This window comes from Mya arenaria, chromosome 5 (assembly GCF_026914265.1).
Source record: "Mya arenaria isolate MELC-2E11 chromosome 5, ASM2691426v1".
Lineage (NCBI taxonomy): Eukaryota > Metazoa > Mollusca > Bivalvia > Myida > Myidae > Mya > Mya arenaria.
Window position 1 is genome coordinate 23,280,796 of NC_069126.1, and position 11,245 is coordinate 23,292,040.

The window sequence follows — 11,245 nt, forward strand, 5'->3', positions numbered from 1 at the left end:
ATAAAGATACACATAACATTCTTATCCTTGGAAAAAATTGGAAAACAACTCAAATCTTAAAGCTATTCAGTTATTTTTTCTTTGATAAAAGGAACTAAACGGTAGGTTTTAATTAATAAAAACAACATTTGTGGCGACAATAAACTAAAATATTTTTTTTCTCTATAATATTATATCATAATCATTTCAAAGTCGTGAACAGTTTGATAAACCATAATATAGTAGTATATTACAGAACAAGAGCACTTTTAATGTAATTTATCGGTTTTGTACACTGTGTCATGATCAAGAAGATGAGTATCATTTTGTTGTTAGTGCACTTTAAAGTCGTATATTGATTAATACTCATATATTAAGATTTCATTCAACAATGTCAAAATAAACAAATACAAATATATATATATATATATATATATATATATATACCTATTTCGGTATTTTAGACATAAGTAATGCTATAATACCCTCATGTAAGAAAGATGATGAAAAATAAGGTGTTTTTATTTGGCTTTCATAACAACATGTTCACATATTAAATGGAATTACAATTCATAAAAACGAAAAATGACAATGACAAATGCAAAAAAAATATGCAAAGTATGTGTGAATGTAAGTATTCTATGAAGACTCGTATAAGGCTTAAAACAAGACTTCGTGGATATACAGAACACAGGAGAATGCTCTTAGGTTGACGACAGGGAAGGTTGTTTTTTATCATATATTCATATATACAAGTTTATTTGGTATCAATGTTATGTTATTTGACATATATACCAGTGTTTCTTAACAACATATACAAACAAGCACAGTACATATATCCGCTTCTTAGTTTCCACTGAAATCGATAAATACCTCTTTAGAAATACGATATCACTTTATTCTGCATTATTTCGAAAAGTGGACAAATTATTTCAGACAACCAGTAGCCAAATTAAAACAATACAAACTGTTCTATATACTGGGCTAAATTGTTAAACTCAGGGAATATCTTAAAACTCTGACATAAATAACAACAACCATTCTCGTGCTATTTTCCTTGATTCATGCAAGCATTTTTGTCGCTTTCAGGTGCCGTGCTTTGCAATTAAAATTACAATTCATTGCCTTGGCATTTAAGATTGGACATTCCAAAGAATTGGCATAACTATGTGTTTTTTTCTGTTTTCATGTTGTCCTGTATTCGATGTTTTTGTTTTGTCAATGTTTGCTTGATTGTATCGAACATATGTTTTATGTAAAATAAACATCCTATATTTACATGTATGCCTTGAGATGGACAATCCCCTGGCAAAAAAAACTCAGAAAAGTCTGCAAAGGTGGACATAATCGCCCATATGTTAATCATCTGTTCAAACCATTTTTGACGATAATTTACCATATTAATCATTAAATATACATAATTTTATTGTATTGTCTTTAAAATATTTATTCACAAATGACATTATATATATATATTTTAAAAACAGGGTTGTGTTTTTTTAAGGTGTTGGTAATTTAAAAAAAAACATACATGGGTTGTTTTGTGACTGGTTTGTGCATTGTTTGTAGATCGCTTCGTTAATAGCCATGGGTATATTTCACTAAGTTAAGCACAGTACTTTGATTAGCTTTCGATTAAATAGCTTAGACTGAAGACTCAGATAAATGATTAGAAATGAGCCAACTTCTCGATTAGACCTTATATGACATAAAGCTTCAGTTAGATTGTCACGTAAGGTATTTGTTCATACTTTGCTTCTGCTGTAACTCATAATTTGTTTCAAGGCTTCTGTAAAACATATTTGGCTTCCCAATTCATTACACTCTGGCACGTGTTGCGTGTATTTATTCTGACAGGGCACAACATCTAACAGTATGCAGTTACAATTGTGGGCTGTACCGCGAATACCAGGGGCGCTTTTTATAAAAGACTTTTTCCTTACTTTAGTCATGTTCTTATGCTGTTAAGTATCTCACTTAGCATAAAAACTATAATACAATCGATCGTACCTTCTTAAATTCTTCTTTTATTCGCTTTGATACAAGCTACGCATTTATATGTATAAAATACTTTCTTATAGTTTGACTACGAAAAATTGACTTAAAGGCGTAGTTTAAGCCTTCTATAAGTGACCCCCTTAATCCTTGTATAGTTCACAACGTCTGAGAACTGATCTTTATCTTTATTGCCATCTGCTGTTTATCAGATCTCAGATCTGAGTGTCCTGCTGTGCATTACTGGCTGTTTTATTAAACAAATAAACAAAACATGTAATCTAATAGTTTTATTTGAGTGCTGTTTTCAAATAATATTAAAATAAATATTACAATGCTTTAAATAAAGAATAAAAGTAAAGTTATATGTTACATTTAATATGCCATTGTTATAATTTATATTATACAACATTAATGGAACGAAACAATTTTCACTCTTATTTGTACATAAGTTATTTCTCATCAGTCAAATTAATAAATACATTGAATATGCATATTGTTTAAGTATCAGTGAGACAATGAGATTATCTTCTCGTCAAGTGTCAATTCTAAATGGCCCTGAGCCAATAAACAGGGAATTGACCCCTGCCGCGACACCAATGTTATAAACAAGGGATGCACATCAGGGATTTAACATGACAACCATTCTTTAAATTAGGCAATTAAGTTAAGAAATGACGTAAGATGTGTCATGAATACCACCCCAGTGCTAGGAGGCGTTGACAGTTTTCCACTTACATATGCCGTCAATGATGTCTCAGTCTAACCGAGACTGTTATGTTCGTACTTAAATGTTCTTTGTGTTTTCCTTCAACTATATAAGAGCTGTGGGGCCACTCTAGATGTCATTCATCGCAGGTTTCGCGGCATTTTGGGTACAAAATTACTCCTTTGGCGAATATCCCATCAACCGATGGGGGTAAAACTCCCCCTTTGGATTCAAAATTCTGTTTAAGTCACACTTGGGGATGTGACGGGGTCAAGCTATAATGCAGCCATTATAGGGCGCGGGCAGACCTTTATAAACTCAACAACAACCACAACATCCTTCAACTATATCGATGAATATAAGTAAATGCTATGACAACCAGAATCTCTACTGGTCCATTGCTAATATCAAATTTAAACACAGTCGAACCCCGTTGGCTCGAACTCCCAGGAACCGGCGAAAATACCTCGAGCCTCGGAAAATTCGAGCGAAGCGGGAATGCTTACTATCAGTAAATAGAAATCGGTCCTTTACATCCAGTTCGAGGAATTCGAGCCCTGCGAGTTCGAGTCAACGGGGTTCGACTGTATGCATGTTTATTGTTGCAGACACGTTCTCGTGTAAACGGCGAACAAGAATATTGCTCAATACTAAACAATTTTTTATGAAATTACAGAATTTGCAATGTCTTTAGAAGTACGACATTGTAATAACAAATTGAATCGAGTGTACGTATATCCACGTTTTTTTCGATTATTTCCTTTTGCTCCCAGTTGTGTACGAATGAAGACTTAAATTCGGCCTCGTTTGGTATACGAATTACTTGGATTTTTTTCAATGCCGTTATGTGGTACAATGTATTTCTTTTTAACTCCTTCAAACATATTAAATATTCAATACTAAGGTTGAGTTGCTTTAAGTAGCTTTCGAAGATACATATTTAGCATTTATTTACGAATTGAGAATAATCTGCTCATTTCACTGTATATCATTAATGCCTTTATCTGATTCAAAAAACTTTTCATACATTTTAAAGTGTCTCTGATAAAGAATTTGGAACGGTTGTATTTCAATTTTCGTGGAAGGTAAATGGAAATGTTCATAGATTTTAAATTGTTTATGATAAAGGGTATCTAAGGGTAGCATTTTGATGTTCTTGGAATGTAAATGCATGAATTTCATAGATCTTAAAATGTTTCTGGTAAAGGGTATCTAAGGGTAGCATTTTGATGTTCTTGGAATGTAAATGTTTTGTTCCTTCCAAATGTTTTGCAGTGAAAGTGATTTAATTATATTAGCAGTGTTCTCTATTCCGCAGGTAAACGTCAGAAAGCCAGCACGAAATACAATCTGTTGGAGATTACCACGATTACCATCATGTTATACACTGAACTCGGAAAGCAACACTGCAAGCACTTTACCTATATTGGGCCATCCTTTAACAGTTATTTGTTTGCGATGTGGCGGACTCACCGAAATACCACATTGTGAATGATAATATGATTTTAGGAAAAAGCCTACAATTTTTCCGTTTTATTTCGTAAATCAAATGCCTGTGATATCACCATCTTGCAGTCCTAAATAGATGGGATAGTAGTACGAAGAGTTTTCAAACTGTTAAACACTATTAAAGTGTTGAATATACATTTGTTTACTATTAACTTGAAGTGTATAATTTTTTGAGCCTATGTGTTTCCATTTCCCCGCCATTTTAATTTTCAAGATTACATTATATAATTATATTATATATATTTGATACCCTCATATGATTATTCTAGCGCGTGCTTTGCCATGCTTTGCGTTGTTATATCGCCAATGTATTAAAGGTTTTTGTTGATGTTGCTGTTGTTGATGTTGCTGTTGTTGTTGTTCGTGTAGTCTGTGTCTACCAGATGGATAATAGTTGCCATTATTTGCCGGGGATGGTGGAAAAACAGTCTGCCAGTGTATATTTATTATAAAGCAAGTTTGATTTAAAAACAGTTCAGGTTTGTGTTATTATATAGTTTATTACCGGCATTGTTCAGGTTTTTTGGGCAATGGGCGAATCGTAGACACCTTCTTATTATGTATAGAATTATATCAACAATTTGAAAAGTTGAATGCCTTTCAGGGTTCTTTTTGTCTGCGATGAAACCAGTATTGATGCCCTAGTCGAGAGGGTATGAGAAAATAGAACCTTGCCTTGATCAAACCCACAATTATTGAATGAGAGACGGACACATTTACCATAAGATCGCTCTTACCCTGGTGGGGATCAAACCCACAACCTCTTGAATGAGGAAGAATACCGACACTACTAGCCCGCTTTCACTCTGGTAGAGATCAAACCCAAATCATTTAGGTTGAGAGGCGGCCACATATACCACTGGACCGCTCTCACTCTGGTTGGGATCAAACCCACATCCTTTAGGGTGAGAGGCATACCACTCATACCACTGGACCGCTCTCACTTTGGTTGGGATCAAACCCACATCCTTTAGGGTGAGAGGCATTCCACTCATACCACTGGACCGCTCTCACTCTGGTTGGGATCAAACCCACATCCTTTAGGGTGAGAGGCATACCACTCATACCACTGGACCGCTCTCACTCTGGTTGGGATCAAACCCACATCCTTTAGGGTGAGAGGCATACCAATCATAACACTGGACCGCTCTCACTTTGGTTGGGATCAATCCCACATCCTTTAGAGTGAGAAGCATAACATTCATACCACTGGACCGCTCTCACTCTGGTTGGGATCAAACCCACATCCTTTAGGGTGAGAGGCGGCCACATATACCACTGGACCGCTCTCACTCTGGTTGGGATCAAACCCAAATCCTTTAGGGTGAGAGGCGGCCACATATTCCACTGGACCGCAATCACTCTGGTTGGGATCAAACCCACATCCTTTAGGGTGAGAGGCGGCCAAATATACCACTGGACCGCTCTCACTCTGGTAGAGATCAAACCCAAATTCTTTAGGGTAAGAGGCGGCCATATTATACCACTGGACCGCTCTCACTCTGGTTGGGATCAAACCCACAACATCTTAAATGAGAGACTGACAACTACACCACAAGACCGCTCTCACTTGGAATAAAACCATCAACATCTTGAGTGATAGGCGGACAACTATACCGCTTGACAACACTCTCACCCTCAAGCAAACATATATATTGTTGGCCTAGGCCTCAGACAGCTCGCAAAAAACCTGGTATGTTCAATGTTGTTGCGCTGGCACAGCTAGATTCCTTGTTGCAGACTAATATACCCAGTGGTTTACTGGTTTTACCTGTTGCTAAGAAACCATTCTTATAAGAAAATAAATTACAGCTAGACTGGTTACCGACCAATCCTATTAAGCATAATTAAAGCCCTATATATTAGGTGTGTAAGGCTAACACCTCTATATATTGCAGCAGACTAATTTAAAGCATGCTGTTTCGCTTCTCAGTAACTGAACAATTCCAAAATTGTTTAAACCTTTGAGATTGTCTGTTGACAAGGTTATAAATTAAAATGAGTTGACTTGGTTAATTGTTATTATTTGGAAACAAATAAGCCAATCAATAAACTTTGCGGCTAATTTTGTCCAATCAAAATAAATAACCTCAAACAAAATGTATAAAACGTTTCTAAGTTGCCAACAGATTATCTTTTGACCAGCTCGTACATCTAAATGATTTCATTGGCTAATTGTAAGTTTTGGATAAAGTATTGACCTTATTTAAATTGCAGTATACGTAATTAGATAAGTCTACATTGAGGTACGGATAATACCCCCCCCCCGGATGATTGCCCCACCCCCCAGACATTAGCCCCTAGGACCATAGCCCTCCCGGAAGATAGCCCCCCCCCCGTCTTAGTGAAAAAACGGACGATATCCCCCCAATATTAAAATGCATATTATAACCAGTTTATTTAAGCAAATTTGCAAAACAATGCCACTGGGCAGAAGACGTTGGAGGAATTCCTGCGTGGTGTTGGTCTACATTGCACATCAAATGGGGTTTTTTATTAATTGTTTTGAAATTGCTTGTAGGTCAATGTACCCCTGTGGTAAAGCCCCCTCCCTATATTCATGTTTTGTTGCATGTCTGTTGTGACATAATGTTGCCATGGCAAAAAAGTGAATATTTGATTGTGTTTGTGTGCGTGCGCGTGTGTGTGTGTGCGTGCGGGCGAGTGGGCGGGCGGGCGGTCGTGCGTGCGTGCGCGTGACAAATCAACACTTTGACTACTTTTGACCAAACCAAACAGTTGGCCAGTTTTATTCAATTGGCTCCAGATCTTGATGCTAGTCAAGACCACTTGTTATTGTATCACTATCACCTCGTGTATATGTGCTTTTAATGTGATCTCAACATTAGATCAGCAAGAGACCATCATAACAGTTACTTTATTTATAAACATATCTTATAAAACCATCAGAAAACCATGAAACAAAATGTTGTCATTCTGTAAGTATGTCTGTGCGATGCAGCCTTGCTCAAGCGATATCTCACAAACCCATACACTTAATACATTAATTAAGGGAGTGAGACATACATTAAACAGTTTATCATTCCACTTATCAGATGCACATCTGAGCAATGCTAATGTTCAAGGAATGTTGGTGATATTTGTTTTTCGAATAACTTACCATCATATACATATCGGTTTCATTTGAATTGAATCGTTCATTTTTAAATCATTGACAAGGGCAATTAACGAAGGCGTTTTTGTCAAAGTAGTTTCAGTTTGGGTTTCAAAACTTTCGGCGGTTTTAAAACCTGTTTTGAAAGTTTTGCCTGAAGTAACAAATGTATGGTTTTTGTACAGCTTCTACAACATGATGGAGTTTCTGCTGATTTCTAAATTTCGTCAAGAAATGATGCAGTAGATGGCCGTTTGTCTGTTTTAACTAAATGGGGTATCAACACTCGTGTTGAATGTCTGTCCGCTTTTCAAAATGGGCAAGTTTTCAGATAAAACGAACCGACGAAACCGAGGGGATTTCGGTAGTTTCAAAAACCACTTTCGGTTTTTCGTCAAACAAACGATAAAACTGGTTTTCATTTTCTTGGGACTGTCACAACAAATACACAGTTCGTGAAACCCCAATAAAACCCACACTAGTTTATTACCAACAAGAACGCCCTAAATGAGATTAAGTTCCCACAGGGAAAGAACTTCGACCGCGTTGAAGGCGCACATAATAGGTTGATGCAAAAATAAATAAATACTTTTAAATGCTGCACTCTCACAGATATACCATTGTTACAACTTTTTTTTATTTTTTGTCTTGGAAAGAGCAAATTTTTGCGTAAATATCTGCAATCCAATGATAAAAGACTGCTGACAAAAGATCAGATCGCAGATTTTCATACTCCCGTTCCAAATTTAATGTTTCATGGCTTAAACCGTTACTAACGGATTAAGAAAAATGCATAAAACATCAATTTTTGAACTTAAATATAAAAATCTGCGATCTCAGCATTTTTTTCAGTAGTCTTATATAACTGGTTTCCATGGATTTTCGAAAAAAAATGGTTCTAAGACAAAAAATTAATAAGTTGTGAAAACGTTCAATCTGTGGTAGTGCAGCTGTAATGCATTACTGCAATCAACTCATTTGACTTTAAGTAACGATCAAAACCAAAAAACCATATGATTAAGGTGCAGATGAAAACAGCAGCGATATTTTAAATTTGTGCCCACGTAACTATTAATCCAAAACCCCCATTTATAAAGGCTAACAGTTTTATATGTACCTAAATCATAAGGGAGTAATTTGCTTTCAAAGTTATTAAATTGTAATTGAGCTTTATACACTTGCCAAAGCACGTACTTATTTAAACATGGAAATATCAAAATCTAGGAAAATTACTATTTTAATTGAACTGAATACACTGCGCGCAGCATCTGTTGAAACACACACATGATACATTATCAAAGAGTGGAAATACTTCCGAAAGGGGTTCTCACACGGGTCACCACGGATCACAACCGATGTAAACAAACAAGTAAAAGTGTTAAAAACTATTATGACAAAAATATATAAACTATTTCTAAGCTTATAATAGACTATGCTTTTTCTGCTCCTACACGTGTGAATTATTAAAGATCTTATCTTACTTTAATGATGCAATCCTTGGCTAAAATTTCAGCGCTGCATTGTTCTACAAAGTTCCGTAAAGTTGATTTTTTTTGCCAAGGATTGCACTATAATCGCACTTCATTTAAAATTCATTCCAACGTGCACGTGTTTGTAAAAAAAATGAAATGAGCTTGTTGATAATTAGTTTCAACATCGATAGCTATCTAAAACGCTAAGGCCTTGTATGGTCAGGCCTTGGGCTTGGTCACTTGTTGTTCTCTTCCAGTGTGTAGGACCGTGTCTTTCTAAGATGATATGTTCACACCCACGCTCGCACGCACGCACGCAATCACGCACGCACGTACACACGTGTTGTATAATATTCACCTTTTTCACATTTGATATTGACATGGGCTAGGGTGGAATGGATGCGACATCTACCTTAATCCGCCAGTGAAGACATACTTTACTCAGCAATATTTTCGTCAAGTCAAGTAGCACTTTTGCCAAAACCATAACTCGACAGTGCATGTATTTCATGCAATGCTTCACTCTTCTACTTTGTTTAATATGTCACAAGCATTGCATGGATATTTCAAGCATTTCTGCTTACTAAATAATGTCATTAGCATTGGCGGATCTAGCATTTGACGTTGGAGGGAGCGCACTTTATTGGCATACCTTGAAGCGCCCCATTTATCAAAAATCTCAAAACTTCAAACATAGCAATGGCAGTGTGTGTATAACACGTGATAAATTACGTCATATATGCTACATCAGAAGGCAACAGTTTGCTTAAAATGAAGGCTTAAATCAAAGATAACTATTCTTTCATTCACCATTTTAAATGAAGCAAAGGGCAGTCTATGGTGTTTAAAGAGCCACGCCTTCGTATTATTAGCGGAGTTTGATAAGGTGATTAGTTTCTTCGAACACTTCGACTAACCTGTTTCCAAAATAATGTTTGACAGTGCTCCGTCAGACGGCCGTATTGTGAAAACGTTTGTCGAAGTGTTTTAAGAAACTAAACTCTCAATCAAACTCTGGAAAAAGACCGAACACGGGGCTCCGTGAGCGGCGTAGACTGCGCTATGTTTCATTTAAAAAGGTGAAGAAATAGGAAGTTATGTCTGTTTAAACCTGCACTCTCACAGATTTACCGCTTTGACAGCAGTCTTATATCACTGGTTTGCATATGATATTTACGCAAATATTGGCTCATTCCAAGATAAAAAGTAAGAAAAGTTGTCAAAGCAGTAAATCTGTCAGAGTGCAGCTTTAAAGTCTCCATTCGATGCAAAATATTGCCTTCCGACGTAGCATTTATGACGCAATTTATCACGTGACATACTCACACTGAATGGGATCCTCCCCCAAGAAATGTTTGGCTTGTTTTGGTCTAGAATGGTGCATATTTTCACTGCCAAGTTAACACTATTGTTTTCTTGGACTTAAACGGGGCGGGGCCCCCGGGGTCGACTTTCGTTTGTGTGCAGGATGAGACATCAACGCCCTAAATGAGATAAAGTTCCCACAGGGAAAGTACTTCTACCGCGTTTAAGGCGCACATAATAGGTTGATGCAAAAATAAATAAATACTTTTAATGAATTACTGCGATCAACTCACTTGACTTTAAAGCTGCACTCTCACAGAACTCTCACGGGTTCGACTTTCGTTTGTGTGCAGGATGAGACATCAAGTCGTTGTTATATTGAATAACAATGTCTTTAGAATGATAGCATGAAGAAGTGTCGTCTGTTGTATCCCACAAGACCACTCTCAACCATGTAGAATATCATCGTATATGTCTTCATGCAAGTTTACATCGGGATGTTGCTGATCCACAACCTTTTTTATGAGGGAGACAGTTCTCATAAATGGACAACAGTCCTTCGCACAAATTAATGTTTGCATTTTGGTTCCTTGCAGTGTTCACGCTGCGATGCAACATGAGAAAAAATAACAGTCTGCAAACGTTAGCTAACGTAAGCAACTATTTGCCTAAACTGTTTTCAGTGCAGATTTCAGTGGCAGAGCAAGGAATTCATAACTGGGGCGGGGAGCGGGGGAGGGGTAAAACCGTCAAACCGCCACATTTCTTTTTACTTTCCTGTGTATTGAATATTGAAATGACACGTATAAATCGTTGATGTAATCCAATACCCTTTAAAAAAACTACATATTTGTATATATAGTATCAGCGTTTCAATTGTAAATGTATCAATTTTAGGTTCATTTTCCGGCGAACGGGGGAAGGAGGACTTGCGCAGCCGCTAGGCCCGTCACTTGATTTGTAGAGGTACAAGTACTGTCATGATATATCATTGCAGTATCTACGTAACGGGATACAAAATAACATTTGAACATACATAAAAATGGGATAAGCGCAGCTCTGTGTGATTCTCGTCTACAATGACCATGGCGTTTTGGGCCCGTCCAATAAACTTCACCAATATTACCCTGTACCAGGAGTCATAGATCATGATTTGAAGGT